This window comes from Budorcas taxicolor, chromosome 11, assembly GCF_023091745.1.
Source record: "Budorcas taxicolor isolate Tak-1 chromosome 11, Takin1.1, whole genome shotgun sequence".
Classification (NCBI taxonomy): Eukaryota; Metazoa; Chordata; class Mammalia; order Artiodactyla; family Bovidae; genus Budorcas; species Budorcas taxicolor.
In genome coordinates this window covers 140,179,329-140,200,812 of record NC_068920.1, presented here as the reverse complement: position 1 = coordinate 140,200,812, position 21,484 = coordinate 140,179,329, and the positions used below count along the sequence as shown (strand labels likewise).

The 21,484-nt window shown below is 44.7% G+C and overlaps 1 protein-coding gene across 1 annotated transcript in view; it reads left to right on the top strand.

Annotated features, from left to right (window-relative positions):
- Positions 1–21,484, top strand: part of KCNS3 (potassium voltage-gated channel modifier subfamily S member 3) — a 46,975-nt gene that overhangs the window by 3,409 nt on the left and 22,082 nt on the right. The window contains exon 2 of the mRNA XM_052648932.1: positions 19,538–19,638. The gene's annotated coding sequence lies outside the window, so the exon portion shown is untranslated. The remainder of the gene's footprint in view (positions 1–19,537; positions 19,639–21,484) is intronic.

Sequence of the window (21,484 nt, the reverse complement as noted above, 5' to 3'; positions counted from 1 at the left end):
TGGGATTTTCCAGGCAAGGGTACTGGAGTGGGGTGCCATTGCCTTCTCCATTCTGGAGGCTAGCAGACCCAAATCAAGTTTGCCCACAGGCAAGGGGAATCTGTTCCTGGTCTAGTCCAGTTTTGGGTGGCTCCAGGCATCCCTTGGCTTATTGCTACATAGCTCTGATCTCTGCCCCCATGAATCACCCTATTGTAGATGAGAAAAAAAGACAACTGAGCATCATGTGCAAAGTCACATAATGAGGATGATGGGAAGCTAGAATTCTGTCCCTTGCAGTCTGGCTGTGGAGCTGGAGCCACTGCTCGATTCCTTTTTGTGTCTCCCTCTGCCCTGCGCTTAGTAGGACTCAGGCTGAGCTTGTTGGATGGTGACCTTGAGAGGTGGCTTGCTGTTACGAAGCAACTTTTTGGTTGCTTCTCCCCTTGAAACTCCCCATCTCTCCATCCCCATTCTCCCCATCTCCCCTTGAAAAGAAACTTGAAAACTATGCTAGAAAAATATTCTTTTTTCTTTGGCCAATGTTATCCTCTCTCCGGTGGAACTCTGCCCAGCTGGTTGGGAAAAAGGGAAACAGACCATAAAGGTCATGGGGTAGGTAAACATTATGGCTATTTCCAGAAAGGTTGTTTATTATCAGTGAGAAATTCAGGAAAATCAGAGGACAGTGCACTTTCTGTCAAATCCATTAAAAAAGCCAGCCAGTAACCAACTCACAAAACATTATTGTGTGATTACCTGATGCTGGAAGAGGTTGAAGGCAAAAGGAGAAGCAAGCAGCAGAGGATGAGATGGTGAGATGGCATCACCGACTCAATGGATGTGAATTTGATCAAACTATCTCTGTGAGATAGTGGAGGATGGAGAAGCATGGCGAACTACAGTCCATTGGTTCACCAAGAATCACTAAATACATGACTTAGTGACTAAACAACAACAACCACCACCACCTTGTGTCTAGTACTGCAGGCACTAAAGACAGGCAGAATCTAAGATATATTCTGCAAGCTTGAACTTATAGCAGACTTGGAGACTCAAGATTAGCATGCATAAGACAGAACCACCAAGATGCTAAATATGAGTCCTGATAAAAATCACACTGACTTTGTTATCTCTGTCTAGCCTATTGTAGTTTGCAGAAACCTCACAAGGTTATCTCATTTCAGTTCTCACAGTAATCGAGTGCAATAAGTGACAGGCTGAGGGAAGGTTAGGAAGTTCAAGTTGCAGACGAAAAAAATAAAGCAAAGTGAGTGAGACTTGGATTTGGCCATTTCTAGGAAATGGCATCCCAGTCCAGTATTCTTGCCCGGGAAATCTTATGGACAGAGGAGCCTGGCAGGCTACAGCCCACGAGGCTGCAAAGAATTGGACATGCCTGAGCTAGCAACACACACAGGAGTCTTCTGACTCCAGGTCCATCATTTTTGTATCTCACAAGGAGGGCAGTAGATGGGGAGGGTCCCTGGAAGTGGTGGAGTTTGAATTTCATCCTGAAGCTGGATTTTGGCCGTTACTCTTGGCTAGCGAGAATGCTTAGTTGGGGCAGGGGAGAAGAAGAAAGTACCTTTTACTGTTGTTGTTTTATTTTTGCATTCAGTGACCTGGTAGGTGAAACTTGGAGAGAAATCACAATTGTGATGAACACAACAATATTTGGAGTGTGCAGTCAAATGTAGAAGCTGATTTAGAGAAAGTTCATCCTTGTTTTCCTTTATCATTTCTTAAGATGAGCCTTTGCAACTTTGTAACATACATCTATGGGCTTCTTGCTAAGCTCTAGGTAGTTCCTAGATTAGTTTGTAGTATTTTTTTGTTTGCAGACAAGGGGGTCTTGCTCTCTTTGGGATCCTGCAGAGCCTTGCCTGTTGTTTGTTATTTTTTTCAAAAGTTTTTCCAGCACATTTCTGCTTACATGCTATTGGCCAGAATTGTGTAAGAGGCAGAGAAAGAAAGCAGCCTTTTATTTAAAAATTAAATATAATTATTAAGCTTTTTAATTGTTGTATAGTTGAGTAACAATGTTGTGTTAGTTTCAGGGGTACAGTAAAGTGATTCAGTTACACATAGATATGTGTCTATTCTTTTTTAAAAATTTATTTTCCTGTTTAGGTTGTTACATAATATTGAGCAAAGTTCCTTCCTGCACCATAGTTTGTTTGGAGTAGATACCTTATAAAATTTGTCTTTAATTGCACCCATGTTGGATGATAATGACCCAAGACCTCCTTTTAGCCAGTAACACTATAGATAAGCAATTCGCTTCAGTGTTCTTGCCTGGAGAATCTCATGGACAGAGCAGCCTGGCGGGCTACAGTCCATGGGATCCCAGAGTTGGAAACGACTGAAGTGACTTAGCATTATAGATAAGCAGTTAGTGCTGATAGCAGCTGGCTTCAGTGTGCTTGCTGAAGTTCCCAACAAATGAAGCATCCTGCTGATGTCCTGAGCAGATCACCTGAGCCAACTGAGCACCCAGCAGATGCTCAACCACGTTGACTTAATGATTAGCTTCTGTTGTCGTGTATATATCCTCTTTACATATACACATTTGCACAAGCATTTATTCAACAAGTATTTGAGTATCTACCCTGGGTTATGTACTAGGCTGGGGCTGGTGAGAAGACAGATGTTAAACAAATAAATGCAAACACTTAAGGAGTGGCAAGAGTTCCAAAGAATTGCATTTGGGAGAGTAGCAGGGATGGGGTTGCGGGTGCTCGTTTAGGTGGGGGAGCTGGGAAGACCGTACTGAGGAAGAGACTTTTCTTTCTGAGAGGTGAAGAGGAGTTTATTACATTGAAAAGGCAGAGAGAGAGAGATTTCCAGGCTGCGGAGGGTGTGAAGATTCTAAGACAGGAATGAACCTGGACAGTTGGAGGAACTCTAGGAGAATTGGCCAAGGTGCTGGGAGGAGTTCAGAGAGGAAGGCAGGGGCCAGGTCACGCTGTGCACTTAGGGCCAAGTTCAGGATCTTAAGAGCTTATCACCAGGGCTCTGGGGAGGAGTTCATGGATTTGTGGCAGGGCAGTGTCAGGAGCCAGTTTATGTTTCTAGAAGATCACCCGTGAAGGCTGTGAAAATGAGAGCAGAGATGAAGAGATTGGAGAGGTTCTGGCGTGGCCATTGGGAGGCTAGTTAGAGGCATGTTGGAGAGGTGAGACCTCAAGCCAGCTGGGACTGAGTGAGAATGAATAGGGAGTGAGGAAGTGGAGATCCTACAGGTGTAGGCCAGTTATCAAAGGGAACAAACACAGGGGTGAGGGCAGGGGAGGCTTGGCGTCTGTGTCTGTCCGTGTGGAAGGCGACTGTGGCCAAGGTTAGGGAGCTGAAGCCAGCTCCTTGGTAAACCAACACGCACCCATCTCTGAATGGGGAGTTATACAATACTAGCACTTCTAGAAGATTAGACATTCCTCTGGCTTTGTCTCCAGTCGCTAAGTTTGAGTGTGTTACTTGTCCTTCCCTGCTTTTCTCCCCACAACCTGGCAATTTTATGATTAAAAAAATAGATGATCTTTCTACAAATATTCTTCTTCCATAGAGTCATTTAGATGTGTTAATTTGGATCATTTTTATAAATTGAATTAGGAGAACTATGAGTGGGTATGTGGGAACATTTGTGGTGAGATTCTAAGCATTTGGTCTTTGATGATCACCAGCAAGCTGCTTTCAAACTGACTTAAATGGAAAAGACATCCGTGATCAGCGTGCTGCCGGGGAGATGTGGAGCCTCTCCCAAGATGTATGGGGGCGAGGCCTGATGGGGAGCGTCAGGCATGGCTGGAAGCCAGCTTTCTGCATCTCAGTGGAATCCTTCTTTACCGGGTCTTCCTCATCACATGGGACTCTTCCTTTGTACCCACGGGGATCCTGTAAAAAGATGCAAGAGAGTGACATATGGTCTATCATCTGGGAACCCACGTGTAGCAGAATATGCTGGCCTGTAGATCAACAAGGAACATCACAGGGAGCCTGATGGAGTCTTGAAGAAATGATGGACTGCCCAGTGACCAATCAATCGTTGAAGGGAGATGACAGCATAAACAGGACAGTGGAATTGAAAATTACTCCAAAGATCAGTGAAGAGGCATCTGCCTCTTGAAGGCTGCTTTCAGTAGCGCTGACTTATATCCTGACAAATCATTAGTGTGTTCAGATAAAAGAATGCCAGCAGACTAACATTTTGGGCTTGAACATGTTTGCTTTTTTGTTTGCTTTCATTCTTCTGTCATCTTGTTTGGCTTTCCTAAGTTCTGATCAGCCTGCCAAGGTGAACCTAAAATCATGTACTTGGGCTTCCCTAGTGGCTCAGATGGTAAAGAATCTGCCTGCAATGCAGGAGACCCCAGTTCGTTTCCTGGGTTGGGAAGATCCTCTGGAGAAGGGAGGGGCTACCCACTCCAGTATTCTTTCATGGACAGAGGAGCCTGGCGGACTACAGTCCATGGGGTCACAAAGAGTTGGACACAACTGAGTGACTATCAGTTAACACTTAATGGTTTACTTATGGTAACAAATTTATTGGCTAAAGAGATGGGAGAACTCCAGGGTTAAAGACTGTAGTTTGCATATTTGGATTGCGAAGAGATGCCTGGATTCTGCAAGGGTATTTCAGCATGTTGGTCTTTGAGGTCAATAAATCATACCTTCCGGATGGTGGGTTCTTAAGATCCCAGTTTTCTAAGTGTGGTACCTTCATGAGGGGGTGTCATGAGAATCCACCTGCCAATGCAGGAGATGCGGGGTCGATCCCTGGGTAGGGAAGATCCCCTGGAGAAGGAAATGGCAACCCATTCCAGTATTCTCGCCTGGAGAATTCCATGGACACAGGAGCCTGGTGGGTAACAGTTCGCGGGGTCGCAGAGAGTGACACACCTGAGGTCTAAACAACACCACCTCATGTGGACCCTGCCCACCCTCCTTCTCTTGGTGACTAGCTCTTGCCTGGCTAAGATTTAGCCCCTTGGCTCTTTCAGGGTTGAACCTTCTTGGTGAAGCTTGTCTCCTCCTCCCTAAATGTGTAAATACAAAGGGTCATCATGTAACAGTGTCTATCTATCTTTCTGTCTTTGAGGAAGTATAAAAAGGTATCAGTATCCTCATACCTTCTCATCACCTCCCTAAATCACACATCCTATGGTGTAGGCGCTCCGGATATGCAAAAATAGGAATCTCATGAAAGTTCATATGGTGCCTGAGAGCTTTACCTTTAAGCCGTTTCCCCAAGCTTCTGGATCTAATTAGAAATCAAATGTCAGCGTGGTGCCTCTTTTTGGTCATGAGCCCTGACTTCTCTTCTTCCAGCTCCTCCAGGCGTAAAATGTGGAGGCTGCAGCACACTTTGCCTTCTCATCTCGTGTCTTTTATTCGGGGCTTTGAAGTAGAGAGTAGGATGTCCAGTCATGTAACGGGACCCGCACAGCTCCTGAGTTAGCTTTTAGCTGCTTTTTTACCAGTTGCTTCTCTCACCCACATCAGCAGATAAGGGCACACCAGCAAACCCTTCATTTGTAAGTTAGTATCAGCAACTTGGAAGTACTGCTACTGCTAAGTCGCTTCAGTCGTGTCCGACTCTGTGCGACCCCATAGACGGCAGCCCACCGGGCTCCGCCATCCCTGGGATTCTCCAGGCAGGAGCACTGGAGTGGGCTGCCATTTCCTTCTCCAATGCATGAAACAGAAAAGTGAAATTGAAGTCACTCAGTCGTGTCCGACTCTTAGCGACCCCATGGACTGCAGCCTACCAGGCTCCTCCGTCCATGGATTTTCCAGGCGAAAGTAATGGAGTGGGGTGCCATTGCCTTCTCCGAACTTGGAAATAATCCCCACTTACATGCTATTTCTGTTGCAGGGCAGGGCTGTGTTCCCTCCCTGTTATGTGACCTGAGGTCAAACTATGGTGGAGGTAAGGAAGATAACGGCGACCTCCTTCGAAAGGTCCCCTGCATGCACGGCTGCACTCAGTGCCCCCAGCCCTGCAGCAGGCCACTGCCAACCTGCGCCTCTGCCTGACACTCCTGGACACTCACGGGCAAGTCTGGGTCAGTCTCTTGTGGGGTCACTGCTCCTTTCTCCTGGGTCCTGGTGCCCCCAAGGTTCTATTTGTGCCCTCCAAGAGTCTGTTTCCCCAGTCCTGTGTAAGCTCTGGTGGCTCTATGGTGGTTAATGGCGACTTCCTCCAAGAGGGCTTATGCCATACCCAGGTCTGCTGCACCCAGAGCCCCTACCCCCACAGCAGTCCACTGCTGACCTGTACCTCCTCAGGAGACACCCAAACAAACAAACAAAAAAGCCGGTTCTGTCTCAGACTCTGTGGAAGCTGGACTCAAGATTGCCAGGTGTAATATCAATAATCTCAGACATGCAGATAACACTACCCTTATGGCAACAAAGTGAAGAATAACTAAAGAACTAAAGAGCGTCTTGTGCTCAGTTGCTTCAGTCATGTCTGACTCTTGTGATCCCATGGACTGTAGCCCACTAGGCTCCTCTATGGGATTCTTCAGGCAAGAATACTGGAGTGGGTTGCCATGCCCAGCTCCAGGGGATCTTCCTGACTCAGGGAAAGAACCCAGATCTCTTAAGGCTCCTGCATCGCAGGCAGATCTTTTTACTGCTGAGCCACCCGGGAAGCCCGTAGAGTCTCTTGATGAAAGTGAAAGAGGAGGAGAGTGAAAAAGTTGACTTAAAACTCAGCATTCAAAAAACTAAGATCATGGCATCTGGTCCCATCACTTCATGGCACATAGATGGGGAAACAGTGGAAACAGTGACAGACTTAATATTTATTTATTTGTTTTGTTTGATCTCCAAAATCTCTGCAGATGGTGACTGCAGCCATGAAATTAAAAGATGCTTGCTTCTTGGAAGAAAAGCTATGACCAACCTAGACAGCTTATTAAAAAGCAGAGACATTACTTTGTCAACAAAGGTCCGTCTAGTCAAAGCTATGGTTTTTCCAGTAGTCACATATGGATGTGAGAGTTGGACTATAAAGAAAGCTGAGTGCCAAAGAATTGATGCTTTTGAACTGTGGTGTTGGAAAAGACTCTTGAGAGTCCTTTGGCCTGCAAGGAGATCCAACCAGTCCATCCTAAAGGAAACCAGTCCTGAATATTCATTGGAAGGACTGATGCTGAAGCTGAAGCTCCAATACTTTGGCCACCTGATGCGAAGAACTGACTCATTTGAAAAGACCTTGATGCTGGGAAAGATTGAAAGTGGGAGGAGAAGGGGACAACAGAGGATGAGATGGTTGGATGGCATCACCAACTCAATGGACATGAGTTTGAGTAAACTTTGGGAGTTGGTGATAGACAGAGAGGCCTGGAGTGCTGCAGTCCATGGGGTCACAAAGAGTTGGACACGGTTGAGTGACAGAACTGAACTGAACTGAAATGCTATTAGATGTTGGGGTAAAGTTTCAGAATGCCCCATGAAGGCAGAGTTAAATCATGAGGAGTGAAACTGGAGGTGGTTTTTAGCAGTGGACATCTGGGACTGTGTGGTGTAGATAGGAGGGGATGGAGTTGTCTCTCCTGGGTACAGGGTCCTGCCCCACACACTCATCTACACAGCTACACACCCTACACACCCTAGAGGAGGAAGGGTCCCATTAGTGTGCACTGATTAGCTGATTGGATGAAGTAGACAGATCCACAAAAAGTACCGTATTGGGTAGAGAGTTCCAGTTCTAAGCATGAAAAGAGTTCTGGAGTTTCAGATGGTGTTTGCATGTTATTATGAATGCTTTTAATACTGTTGAGCTGTATACTTCAGAATGGTTGAGAGGGTAAATTTTAGGTCATGTATATTTTACAACAATAAAAAAATCAGAAAAAAAAAGAAATTGAGATTATATTGCTGTGAAATTGTATTTTCAAATGTTTTAGTCTCAGGACCTGTATATGCTTAAGAGGTTTTGTTTTAAGCTTTTGTTAATGTGAAAGTCACTGAGTCGTGTTGAACTGTTTGCAACCCCATGGACTATATAGTCCATGGAATTCTTCAGGCTGGAATACTGGGGTAGGTAGCTATTCCCTTCTCCAGGGCAGCTTCCCAACCCAGGGATCGAACCCAGGTCTCCCACATTGCAGGCAGATTCTTTCCAACCTGAGCCACCAGGGAAGCCCAAGAATACTGAAGTGGGTAGCCTATCCCTTTTCCAGGGGCTTTTTCCCAACCTGGGAGTTGAACCGGGGTCTCCTGCATTGCAGGCAGATTCTTTACCAACTGAGTTACCAGGTAATGTTTATATTAGAAATGAAAATAGATACATTTCAAATTAATCATTAATTCATTTAAACTAACAATAATAATCTCATACCATGTTAACACAAATGGTTTATTTTTATGGAAAATAACTATCTTTTTTAAACAAAAAGATTATAAGTGACATTGTTTTACACTTTTACAAATTTATTTGTCTAGGTTAATAGAACACAATGGAATGCTTAGCTTTGCTTCTCTACTAAGTCTGTTATGTTCTCAAACATCCTGTATCCTCTGGAAAACTCCATAGGACACTTGTGAGAGAATGAGAAGGAAACAGGAAAATAACATCTTAGTTTATTATGAAAACAGGTTTGACCTTATGAACCCTTTAAAGAATCTTAGGAACTCCAGAGGTTCCTGACGACACTGAGAACTACTTGGCTGGCTTGCGTGCATGCTCAGTCATGCCCGACTCTTTGCAACCCCATGGACTGTATAGCCTGCCAGTCTCCTCTGTCCATGGGATTTCCCAGGCAAGAAAAATGGAGTGTGTTGCCATTTCCTCCTCCAAGAATCTTCCTGACCTAGGGATCGAACTCACATCTCCTACATTGGCAGGTGGATTCTTTACCACTGAGCCATCGGGGAATCACTTGAGAACTACTGCTATAGAATAAATCCACAGCCAAATAAACTTTTGGTTATGTTATATGTTTTTGTCTCTTTTCATGTCATACTATCTGATTTTGGACCTTCACAGTTCCCTGTATTGTTTATCTACAATTTCAAGTGAAAAAACTATGTGGCTCCTGAAAAAGAGAAGTATGATATCATTTGTTGTTTTCAAGCGTGCATTCCTGTTTACTGTGGAGTGAGGACTTCTGCTTAGAAGGTCAGGAAGAAAGTCTGCACTGGTCCAGAGATGGTGCCAAAAGCCATCTCTGGGGCTCTGTCCATGTCACTGCTGTGCTTGCTAGAGGGCTTGGGGTCTCTCCTTTTCTTCCTTCCTGTTCTACCCCACCTTGTTCTTCCTTGTATGGAGAACTTTGAAACTCAGAGAGAAGTGAGCACCCTTAGGATGTAGACTGGAGAAAGGAGAGGTGTGCAAATTAATTTTAATAGTCAAATTGAAAACTCTTTTTTAACTCCCTTTTTAATGAAACAGCAACAATAACAATTGATGAAAGCAACCACAGGATTGGAAACAATATTTGTTCTACCCATATCTGACGAAAGAAATTCTAGGGCATTTTAGGAATTTTTAATTTCAATGCTAGTCTACAGTTTGAATTTGCGACAGGTATATATGATCATAGGGCTTCCTTGGTGACTCAGACAGTAAAGAATCTACTTGAAATGTAGGAGACCCAGTTTCAATCCCTGGGTTGGGAAGATCCCTTGGAGAAGGGAATGGCAACCCACTCCAGGATTCTTGCCTGGAGAATTCCAAACTGGGGCTTCCCGGGTGGTGCTAGTGGTAAAGAACCCACGTGCCAATGCAGGAGATGTAAGAGACGCAGATTTGATCAGTGCGTCAGGACAATCCCCTGGAGTAGGAATGGCAACCCACTATGGTATCCCACCACTGCCAATGGTGTGTTTGGACTTTCCTGGTGGCTCAGACAGTAAAGCATCTGTCTACAATGTGGGAGACCTGGGTTCGTGCCCTGGGTTTGGAAGATCCCCTGGAGAAGGAAATGGCAATCCACTCCAGTACTATTGCCTGGAAAATCGCCTGGTAGGCTACAGTCTATGTGGTCGCAAAGAGTCGGACACGACTGAGCGACTTCATTCACTCACTTATAGTATTCTTGCCTGGCGAATCCCATGGACAGATGAGTCTGGCAGGCTGTAGTCCCATAGGGTCACACAGAGTTGGACATGACTGAAGCGACTTAGCATGCACATATAGGATCAAAGGGAAGAGTTTATAATCAAGTATGGGGATCTCTATGTTATTGGCATTTTTGTTATTTGAGTGTTAACTATTTACTCCAGGGTTGGCAAATTTTTTCTATGAAGGGCAAGATAGTAGTATTTTAGAATGTGAGGACCGTGCATTTTTGGTTATATCTACAAATGGTCCTGACATGATATTTTGACTTACTGTTTTATGATGGTGTGAAAGCAATACACATTTAATAGAAACTATACTTTGAATTTTGAATTTTGTCTTTTTTGTGGGCTCGGGATATGCCATTAGATTCTTTCTCATGATGTTGGGCAGTGGGAGCCAGCTGCATCTCCCACTCAGTCACGTGATTCTGACTCGCATCCCCTGGGGATCTCATTATTTTATAATTTTTTTATATTGATAAAGTTAGGAGTGAGTCATAGTGGATAGTTCTTGGCAAAGCGTTAAAAAAAAAAGTCCTCCCAGCTTGGTTTCCAGGAGCTGGATGTGGATATTTGTGAAGCATAAAAACATTTTTCCTCCCTTCCAAATAATGGATTAGATGTTACATAAACCATCATATTTAAAATGTTAAGTGAAACTTCTTTTTTCACTCCATGAAATAAATAGTCTCTGTGACAACTTACTACAGCAACAGACATTTGGCTGTCTCAGAGTTTTGTTGTAAATATGTTGAGGATTTATGATTTAGCAAAATCTGTGACTTCTAGCAGCAATAGATGCTTTTCTACAATCCTTTGGAAAGACCTTGATGTATCAGGGGCACAGACTAGGTAGAAATGATAACTTGGTCAAACATTCTCATCCCACATCCTGGAGCCTCCAGGGAAGACTGGATGGTGTAAAGGCATCCTCTGAGCAGGCTTCTCCACTCTTGAGCAGGAAAATCCTTGTTTTTTTTTTTTTTTTAATCGTTAGGTGGAACATTCATTTAGTCAGGATCCCACCAGGCATCTCCCACTTGCCTGTTGTGTATTGGGTGCTGGTATCACTGTGTGTCAGTGATATTACTGAGAAGTACAGATCTGTAAGCACCGACTATCATGCCTGTGTAACTAGAGGTGTGTGCATGGATGTGTGGGCACGTGAACATGTGTGCAGTGCCTCCAACGAGAGTGTCCTGGAAGAGATGACACTGGAGCTCATTTCTTGAAGACCAAACAGGAATTAACTGAAAAAGGAGGGAACCAAGGGGACAGCTTCAGTGAGATTTGGGAAAGAGAGTGTACCCTATGGCTGGGGATGGGAAGGAATATGTCACAGCCCAGGAAGAGGGGTTGGAAGTAGATGGTGGATCAGTGGTCAGAGATACAGGTGGGGATGTTCTGGCTTTGACATCTGTGGAAAGAAGTTTGAACTCTGTCCTGAACACACTGGGGAGCTACTGTAGGTTTATGGAAAGTGTAGACACATTCTGACATGTAGTTTAGAAAAGTCTCTGGCTGCTTGTGGAGAGGGAAGGGATGTTCATGAGAAGTAGAGGTGAGATGCTGTCACTGACTTGACTATGAATGGGATTTGGGGCGTTAGGAACCTCAGACACCCACAGAGGTAATTTGACCTGTTCCTTGAGACCTGAAATTCCTTAGACTTCTGCAGTATTCATGTTGTTCAGTTGCTCAGTCCTGTCCCACTCTTTGTGACCCCATGGACTGTGGCCCACCAGGCTCCTCTGTCCATGGGATTTCCCAGGCAAGAATACTGGAGGGGGTTGTCATTTCCTCCTCCAGGGGCTCTTCCTGCCCCAGGGATTGAACCCAAGTCTCCTGCATTGGCAGGTGGCTTCTTTACCACTGAGACACCAGGGAAGCCCGTACATTATTCATACTCATATTTATAGTTATAGTTCTAAGGTCGAGAGTAGAGAACTCTGTGGGAAAGTTGAATGGACTTTTCAGCCACACATCGGTTTCCTCTTCCTGCAGCCCTCTCATTTCCTTTGGGTAATTATTCCTTCCCGTCTGGTTGTTGTCTTGGTGGGATGGTGGTTGTTAAGGATGCCCCTGAGATTCCTTCTGCCCCAGTCCAGCCATGGGACGGACAGACGGTTCGCCCAGCCTGTCAGGCGTCTGTCAGTGGAGGGACGGCAGGATGGAGGAGCCTCCTGGTGTGTTCCTTGCTCTCCCTGACCAGACTGCTTCTTCTGTCAGTTGTTTCTGTCTCCGTGTCCTTCAGAAGTGCCCTGGCTCCTGTCTGTGGCCACGTGTGCATCTTCAGGCTTCTCTTTGGCCCACAGAGCTTCAAAGAGCCTTCAAAGATTGGATTTGTCAGTGAGCCAGCCCAGTTGCTGTTGTTTGTATCCAAAGAGCCCTTGGTGTTGTGAGAAGTGTCCAGAGGCCTCACTTCATACCTGAGCACGAAGACTAACCTCACCGCACTTCCTACTGGTTTTGAAAGGGGAACAGGGCAAATGCAAGAAGGGTGTTGGCTGGAAGCGAGTGAGGGGTGCACTGAAAGAGACACAGGACACTAAAGCTCTGCCGGTGAATTTTGCTGGCCTCTCATTGTTGCTGTGGGTGAACCTGGTGCAGGTGTGTCTATCTGGGGGGCTGGGGTGGGGGTTAATGTAGCATCAAAGAGATGGGTCAGTCTCTGTGTACTTAGAATTCCAGGTCTTACTCCGATGACACTCAGGGCTCTGGCAATGCTTAATGATAAAATAGAATAATAAGTATTTACATAGTGCTCTACTTAGGTGGTGTAATGGGAAAGAATACACCTGTCAATGCAGGAGATGTGGGTTCTATCCCTGAGTGAGGAGGATCCCCTGGAGGAGGAAATGGCAGCCCACTCCAGTATTCTGGCCTGAAAAATCCCATGGACAGAGGTGCCTGGTGGGCTGCAGCCCATGGGGTCACGAAAGAGTTGGACATGACTGAGCCCACATGGCCTTGGTCTTAGATTAAGTTTTGGGCAGATTCAGACTCAAGCAGTGTGGATCCAGAGTTTATCCTGAAGGCCAAGGAGCCATCAGAGCATGTTAAGGTTGTGCATTTTATTTATTTATCTTTTTTCCTTTAAAAAAAAAACTTAAATTGGAGGATAATTGCTTCACGATGTTGTGTTGGTTTCTGCTATACGACAGCGTGAATCAGCCATAGTGTACATGTGTCCGCTCCCTCTTGAACCCACTCCCTCCCGTACCCCACCCCCTCTAGGTTGTCACAGAGCACCAGTTTGAGTTCCCTGTGTTATACAAGGCTGTGCCTTTTAGAAGGTAGCTTTAGCTTGGATGGAAGAATGAATTTGAGAGTAGAGAACGTAGACAGGCCTGGGTGGGGAGGGCATTCAGAAGTCTATTGAGTAAACCATGGAAAACACTGTGTGTCTGAATTGAAGCAGAGGCAGGAGAGACAGGGGGAGGAAAGGGACCTGAGAGATGCTTGGGAACAGAGGATGAAGGGAAAGTGTACACATGTTTTATTTCAAGATCCCATTAGGACATTCGAATGGATACATCCAGTAGGCAGTTCCGTGAATCCACAAGATAGGAGGGGGCTCTGAGCTGGAGTTTCACACCTGGGCTCTTGAGTCGAGTGAAATTTTCAGGGAGAAGAACAGCGAGATGAAAAACCCATGGGATGGGGGAAATGACACACATTTGAGGTCCATAGGCTGTATCCAGGCTACAGATCTGTTGATTTGGCTAACAGTATTAAAACATTAACCATGAAATTGATGACACTGAAAAAGTTGGGAAAGTTCCCATAAAAATAAGATTAATGGATATCCTTGACAGTGCGGGGTCATCTGGCCACCTGATGCTCACAGATGAGGGGCAGTGATTCTTTTCTGGCAGGACTGGTGCTCTCCAGGTTGTCACAGTGGCCAGGTGACCTCCTTTCTCATCCTACCCAGTCCCTGCAGGTACTTTATTTTGTGAACTCAGATTTAAGGTTCGGGGAGAGGAAGCAGAGTCTCATAGGAAACCAAGAATAAGTAGCTGGAGAAGTGGCATCAGTGAACTGCAAGGGCTGGGAGGTGGGCAGTGACGGATGCCTTCAACAAGCAAGTCACCCAGAGATGTGACGCGAACTTCGGCCTTGGTTGTTTGGAGGTGCCTTTAGCAAAACACTCAGTGCAGCATTAGGGCAAGTATTATAGGAGAAGAAGGAAGGATGAGTGTAAAAACTGTTTTCGAAAAGCTGTGTTGTAAGGAGGAATTTGGAAGATTTCTTGTATTTTATTTTTTTAATTATTTGACTGTTCCTGGTCTTAGTTATGACATGAGGGAAAATAGTTCCCTGACCAGGGATTGAACCTGGGCCCCCTGTTTTGGGAGTGTGGAGTCTTACCCACTGGACCACCAGGGAAGTCCCTATTTTGTGTTATTTTTTAATATGTGAGTGACTTGAGCATGTCTGTATAGGGATGTATGTGATATAAAATAGAACTTCTTTTATTTGTCCTTGACTTACCTTTTATAACTACAGGAAGTCCAGTCTTACATTGCCTGGTTGGCAGATTATCCTACAAGAGGAAGGTTGTTCTTATTAAAACCACATGCTCCTGGTGTGTGGCATGGAGTGAGGTGCTTTATATGTCTACGAAGATAGCGCTGTGAGCTTCAGATTTTATCAATATTAGAGGCAGCTTTGCTATTTTAATAGATAAGCAGCAAAGCCTTCAAACGGGTAATTCTGCATTTTAAAAGCAGCAGGTTAAGTCAAGCAGTATCCATGTAGTGGTTTCTTATGTGTATTTACTCATGCCTTTGTAAGCTGTCCATTTCCTTTTTTAAATCATTTGCCAGGTGAAATCTGTGTGATGATCATATCAACCAGCATCACTTCTACTGCATTCTGAGTTAGTGTGCTTTTATTGGTTGTATGCCATATGCCAATTTTTCTATTTACTTTTTTGTATTTGTTATGCTATAACTTGATTCACAGCTTGTGTGTGTTAGAACTTATCTATTTTGTCTTTGATGTAAAACTCTTTTTATTAAGGAAAAAAATGTATCTCCTATCTGCAGTGGCTGATAAGTAAGCTCCTTTTCATCTGTGGTGACCACAGTTTCAAAAGCATATTTTGTGAGATTTTTCTTTCTTCCCAGTGGGCAACAGAGACTTTCAAATTCAACATGGTGTGGAAGCAGTCAGTAGCCAAGATATGTGACAAATGTTAACCAACTAATTGATGCATCAATCAATTCAGTATGCAAATTTTGAGAACCTCATATGTGTCATGTGAGGTTCACGGTGCTGGGGATAGTGAAGCATAATACAAAAATTTCTGCCTTTATGGGGCTCATATCCAAGTGGGGAAACAAACTATAAATAAGATAGAGAAACAAAGCATATATCTCTATGTATTTTACAGGTTAACAAATGCTAAGGAGAAAAAATACAGTAAGGAAGGGGGCTAGGAGTTTCATCGAGGGATATTTTAGGTAGGGTAAACAAGGAAAGCATCATTTAGAAGCTGTTATTTGAGTAAAGACCTGAAGGATGTGAGGAAGAAGGATGTGGGATTCAATCACCTGGACGCAGAGCATTCGAGGCACAAAGATCAACCAGTGCAAAGGCCCTGAGGCAGGAATGTGCCTCACTTGGCAGGATTAAGGACTGTTACAGAGACCAGTACTTGCATTGGGAAGATCCCCTGGAGAAGGAGATGTCAACTCACTTCAGCATCCTTGCCTGGAAAATTCCACTCACAGAGGAGCCTGGCGGGCTACAGTCCATGGGTCGCAGAGCTGGACACAGCTGAGCAACTGAGCATGCAACCAAAGAGACCAATATGCCAGATGGCATACTATGCCAAAGCCTTTGACTCTGTGGATCACAATAAACTGTGGAAAATTGTTAAAGAGATGGGAACACCAGACCACCTAACCTGCCTCTTGAGAAATCTGTATTCAGGTCAGGAAGCAACAGTTAGAACTGGACATGGAACAACAGACTGGTTCCAAATAGGAAAAGGAGTACGTCAAGGCTGTATATTGTCACCCTGCTTCTTTAACTTCTATGCAGAGTACATCATGAGAAACGCTGGACTGGAAGAAACACAAGCTGGAATCAAGATTGCTGGGAGAAATATCAATAACCTCAGATATGCAGATGACACCACCCTTCTGGCAGAAAGTGAGGAGGAGCTAAAAAGCCTCTTGATGAAAGTGAAAGAGGAGAGTGAAAAAGTTGGCTTAAAGCTCAACATTCAGAAAACGAAGATCATGGCATCTGGTCCCATCACTTCATGGGAAATAGATGGGGAAACAGTAGAAACAGTGTCAGACTTTATGTTTTTGGGCTCCAAAATCACTGCAGATGGTGATTGCAGCCATGAAATTAAAAGACACTTACTCCTTGGAAGAAACCTAGATAGTATATTCAAAAGCAGAGACATTACTTTGCCAACTAAGGTCCATCTAGTCAAGGCTATGGTTTTTCCTGTGGTCATGTATGGATGTGAGAGTTGGACTGTGAAGAAGGCTGAGCACTGAAGAATTGATGCTTTTGAACTGTGGTGTTGGAGAAGACTCTTGAGAGTCCCTTGGACTGCAAGGAAATCTAACCAGTCCATTCTGAAGGAGATCAACCCTGGGATTTCTTTGGCAGGAATGATGCTAAAGCTGAAGCTCCAGTACTTTGGCCACCTCATGCGAAGAGTTGACTCATTGGGAAAGACTCTGATGCTGGGAGGGATTGGGGGCAGGAGGAGAAGGGGACGACCGAGGATGAGATGGCTGGATGGTATCACGGACTCAATGGACGTTGAGTCTGAGTGAACTCTGGGAGATGGTGATGGACAGGGAGGCCTGGTGTGCTGTGATTCATGGGGTGGCAAAGAGTAGGACACGACTGAGCGACTGAACTGAACTGATGCCAGATGGCAGTGAAAGGGAGTGAGAGGAGCAGGAGATGAAATCAGATGAGTCAGGCCAGGGAAGGGAACTTTTACTCTGAGTAAGATGGAAGTTACTACCGGAGTAACATGACGTGATTGACAATTTTACATTCTTAACTTTTTTGTGCCATGGAATCCTCTGGCAGTCCTGGGACGTCTATGGACCACTTTTCAAAATAGCATTTTTAAATGCAAAAAAAAAAAAAAAAAAAGCCATAGAATATAAAAGAATCCAACTGTATGGAAATACAGTTACCAGAATATTAAAACCAATTTATAACTTAGCAACATATGTTCTTCTATGTTAATTCATTAAAGACGATCTAACCATTTTGGATCACTGCAGTTCCTGGTGCACTGTTCTACTCAGTGGTAGCTTCTAATTTTTCAGATATTCTAGAACAGTGTTAATGCCAAAGGGTTTTTTGTTTTAATTTCTCTGACCACAGCTTTGACTAGACGGACCTTTGTTGGCAAAGTAAAGTCTCTGCATTTTAGTAAGCTGTCTGCTATTGCTGCTAAGTCACTTCAGTCGTGTCTGACTCTGTGCTACCCCATAGACGGCAGCCCACCAGGCTCCCCTGTCCCTGGGATTCTCCAGGCAAGAACACTGGAGTGGGTTGCCATTTCCCTCTCCAGTGCATGAAAGTGAAAAGTGAAAGTGAAGTCTCTCAGTCGTGCCCGACTCCCAGCGATCCCATGGACTGCAGCCCACCAGGCTCCTCCATCCATGGGATTTTCCAGGCAAGAGTACTGGAGTGGGGTGCCATTGCCTTCTCCAATAAGCTGTCTAGGTGTCTAGGTTGGTCTTAACTTTATTTCCAAGGAGCAAGCATCTTTTAATTTCATGGCTGCAGTCACCATCTGCAGTGATTTTGGAGCCCCCCCCCCCCCCCCAAAATGAAGTTTGTCACTGTTTCCACTGTTTTCCCATCTATTTCCCATGAAGTGATGGGACCAGATACCATGATCTTAGTTTTCTGAATGTTGAGTTTTAAGCCAACTTTTTCACTGTCCTCTTTCACCTTCATCAAGAGGCTCTTCAGTTTCTCCTCACTTTCTGCCATAGGGGTGGTATCATCTGCATATCTGAGGTTATTGATATTTCTACCAGCAATCTTGATTCCAGCTTGTGCTTTATCCAGCCCAGTATTTCGCATGATGTACTCTGCATAGAAGTTAAATAAACAGGGTGACAATATACAGCCTTGACGTACTCCTTTTCTGATTTGGAACCAGTCTGTTGTTCCATGTCTGGTTCTAACTTGCTTCTTGACCTCCACACAGATTTCTTAGGAGGCAGGTAAGGTGGTCTGGTATTCCTATCTCTTTAACAATTTTCCACAGCTTGTTGTGATCCACACAGTCAAAGGCTTTGGCATAGTCAAAGCTATGGTTTTTCCAGTAGTGACGTATGGATGTGAGAGTTGGACTATAAAGAAAGCTGAAAAATTGATGCTTTTGAACTGTGGTGTTGGAGAAGACTCTTGAGAATACCTTGGACTGCAAGGAGATCCTACCCAGTCCATCCTAAAGGAAATCAGTCCTTAATAGTCATTGGAAGGACTGGTGTTAAAGCTGAAACTCCAATACTTTGGCCACCTGATTCGAAGAATTGACTCATTTGAAAAGACTCTGATGCTGGGAAAGATTGAAGGCGGGAGCAGAAGGGGACGACAGAGGATGGGATGGTTGGATGGCATCACCAACTCAATGAACATGAGTTTGAGCAAGCTCCAGGAGTTGGTGATGGACAGGGAAGCCTGGCGTGCTGCAGACCATGGGGTCACAAAGAGTCGGACATGATTAAACAACTGAACTGAAAGCTGAATTTCTCTGACTGTTCCTTGTGACTGAATAGTTCAGGACACCTGCGGTGTGGTCTGATGTTTCAGCAGATTCTCTGTATGGCCACATGCAATCCATTTTGCTTCTATGGAGACATCTCTCACCTGGGTAACTCCCAGCTCACCAAGGTGTGGCCAGTACAAGTTCTTCATATTCTGAGAAGAAAGAATCTATTTAAATATGTCCAGGGACTTGCCTGGCAGTCCAGTGGTTAGGACTCTGAGCTTCCACTATTGAGGAATCCCTGGTTGGGGAACTAAGATCCCACAAGTCACAAGGCACAGCCAAAAAAAAAAAAAAAGTAAGATCAAGAAGTCTAGGTCATATGGCTACATCTTGGGCGAGTCCATCCATTTTCTGCTCTCTACCTACTATAGACGTTTTAGTTCCCACATATTACACGAATTCTTTCCTCTACTTGGAGAGCAGCCTTACTCTCAACAGTTCTCCTTTGCTTGTTCGTATCTGACCCAACTCTTAGGGCTCAGCTCTGATATACCTGGTCAGGCAGTGTCCCTGCTTCCCCGTTCCAGGGGACCCTTTGCCTCCTCTGAACTGCAGCACCTTCTCAGTATCTCCTCTTGTATTGCTATTCTGCCTTGGGTTTGCAGTTGTTTATTTACCTATTTACTCTCCTCCAGCATTGTCTAAGCTCCTTAAGCACAGAGGGCAAGAGCCATGTTGTGTTTTGTCTTCCGTTATTTCCAGGACAGGCCTGCCTTAAAGCAGACGGAATGAAAGGCAGAAGCTTGTAAGCCTACACATGACGCCAGAGCACGTCGGCAGAGGGCTCTGTCTCACCCGGACCTGTAAGTTGACTTAGTGGCTGCTCGCCTGTCTGTCCTCCCTTCCCAAATACTGACCGAGGCTGCTTATGACCTTTTATTTTCCCAAGTAGAAATAACTGTTTTCTCCGGTGTTTTTGTAATACTTTAAAGAAATTCACAGAATGCTGAGAGATACAGAATAGAAGGCAAAAATCACCCCAAATTCCATCATTCAGAGAGAACGTGTTTAACATTTTGGGGCATATTTGTATAGTTTTTTTTTTTTTTTTTCCCATTTCATAAAGGCAGACATAGTTTATAAAGATCAGATCATGACACTGTTGTATTATAATTATTTTCTTCTCTTACTTACCATTTTGTGACTTACTTTTCTTGACTCTCTGGGCAGTGGAGTCCAGTGGATGAACAGGGCTTTAGAGCATTATTATTTGAATTTAAACCACCAAACATCACTTAGGAGCTACTGACTCTGGAGAGCTAGTTAACTTCTCTGTTTGCCAGTTGCTCCCTCCGTAAAATGAACCCAGTGGAAATACTACTAGTCCAGGTGTTGTGAGGATTGAATGGGTTCAGGTGTAAACACTTAGCGAGGAGCCTGACTTGGTATGCGGAGCTATTATGATCATGTAGCATTTTTAATGGCCACAGAGTATTCTTTGGCATGGCCCGCTCCTAATCTTATTTCACCATTCCCCTATCAATGGACTTTTAGGTTGCTTTTTTACTCTTATGAATAATTAATGATTCAGTGACATTGTTGTATCCACATGCTTGGACATGTGTCTGATTTATTTCCTTAGGATACATTCCAAAGGGTGAAACTGTGGGATTTTGTGATATACATTGCTAGTGTCCTCCAGATTTCCTTTAATCAATTGACACTGCTACTATCATTGCATGATAGATTCCACGCCCACCACCCTGCCGCCCCCCGCCCGCCCCCCGCCCAAGCCCTGTACTCACAGAACTGTTTCCTTTCAGTTGATCATCTTATCACTGTGTTAGTGTAGATGTTGGAGGCATCAGTAGTGTCATTGCAAATGTGGGGACAGATAAGACTGAACTCAAAGTCTAAAGTCCCCAGGTGGGATGATTTTCCTGTTTCCTGGCTGCAGGCTGAACCCCTGCTTGTCAGCGATGAAGCTGGGGGACTCCTGCAAAGTGGAGGGAGTCAGGGCATTCCTCCCCGGGGCCAGTGGAATGGTGGCAGTCGTGGAGGAGGACCACATTAGGGTCAGTGGCAGTGTGGTTTTGCTTTTCCGTATGAGGTGCACAGCCTTCCACAGGACCCTCCTTACCTTCCTGTTTGTGGGTTGTGTTTGAAGATGACTCAGCAGCGGCCTGCTGCCTTTTACTGCTCCCCAGGGGAGGTCGTCTAGGAACATAACCCTGGGGGAGGACAGTGGTGTTCAGTTACCACACTTGCAGCCCTTGGGATTTCTGGGGATGCTATTGCATTCACTCATTCTGGGTGGCCAAGAGAAGTATAATTTGTATTAATCTTTCAAATATCATTTAGAGGCCTTGCTTTAGCAAGCACTTACTGGTTTTCTCTCTGAATACCAGAATTCCTATCAATTTATTTTTAATTCCTGAATATTTAGACCCTGGGAAGCTTTCATTTTCCTCTTGAGACAGAGCAAAAGGAAGGAAAAAAAAAACTTTGTTAATTTAAGGATTTTTCCTATTGACTTAAGGTATTGCTTTTTTAATGGCCTCTCTATTTTATATTTTAGGCTTCCCTTGTGGCTCAGGTGGTAAAGAATCTACCTGCAATGTGGGAGACCTGGGTTTGATCCCTTGGTTGGAAAGATCCCCTGGTGAAGGGAAAGGCTACCCACTCCAGTATTCTGGCCTGGAGAATTCC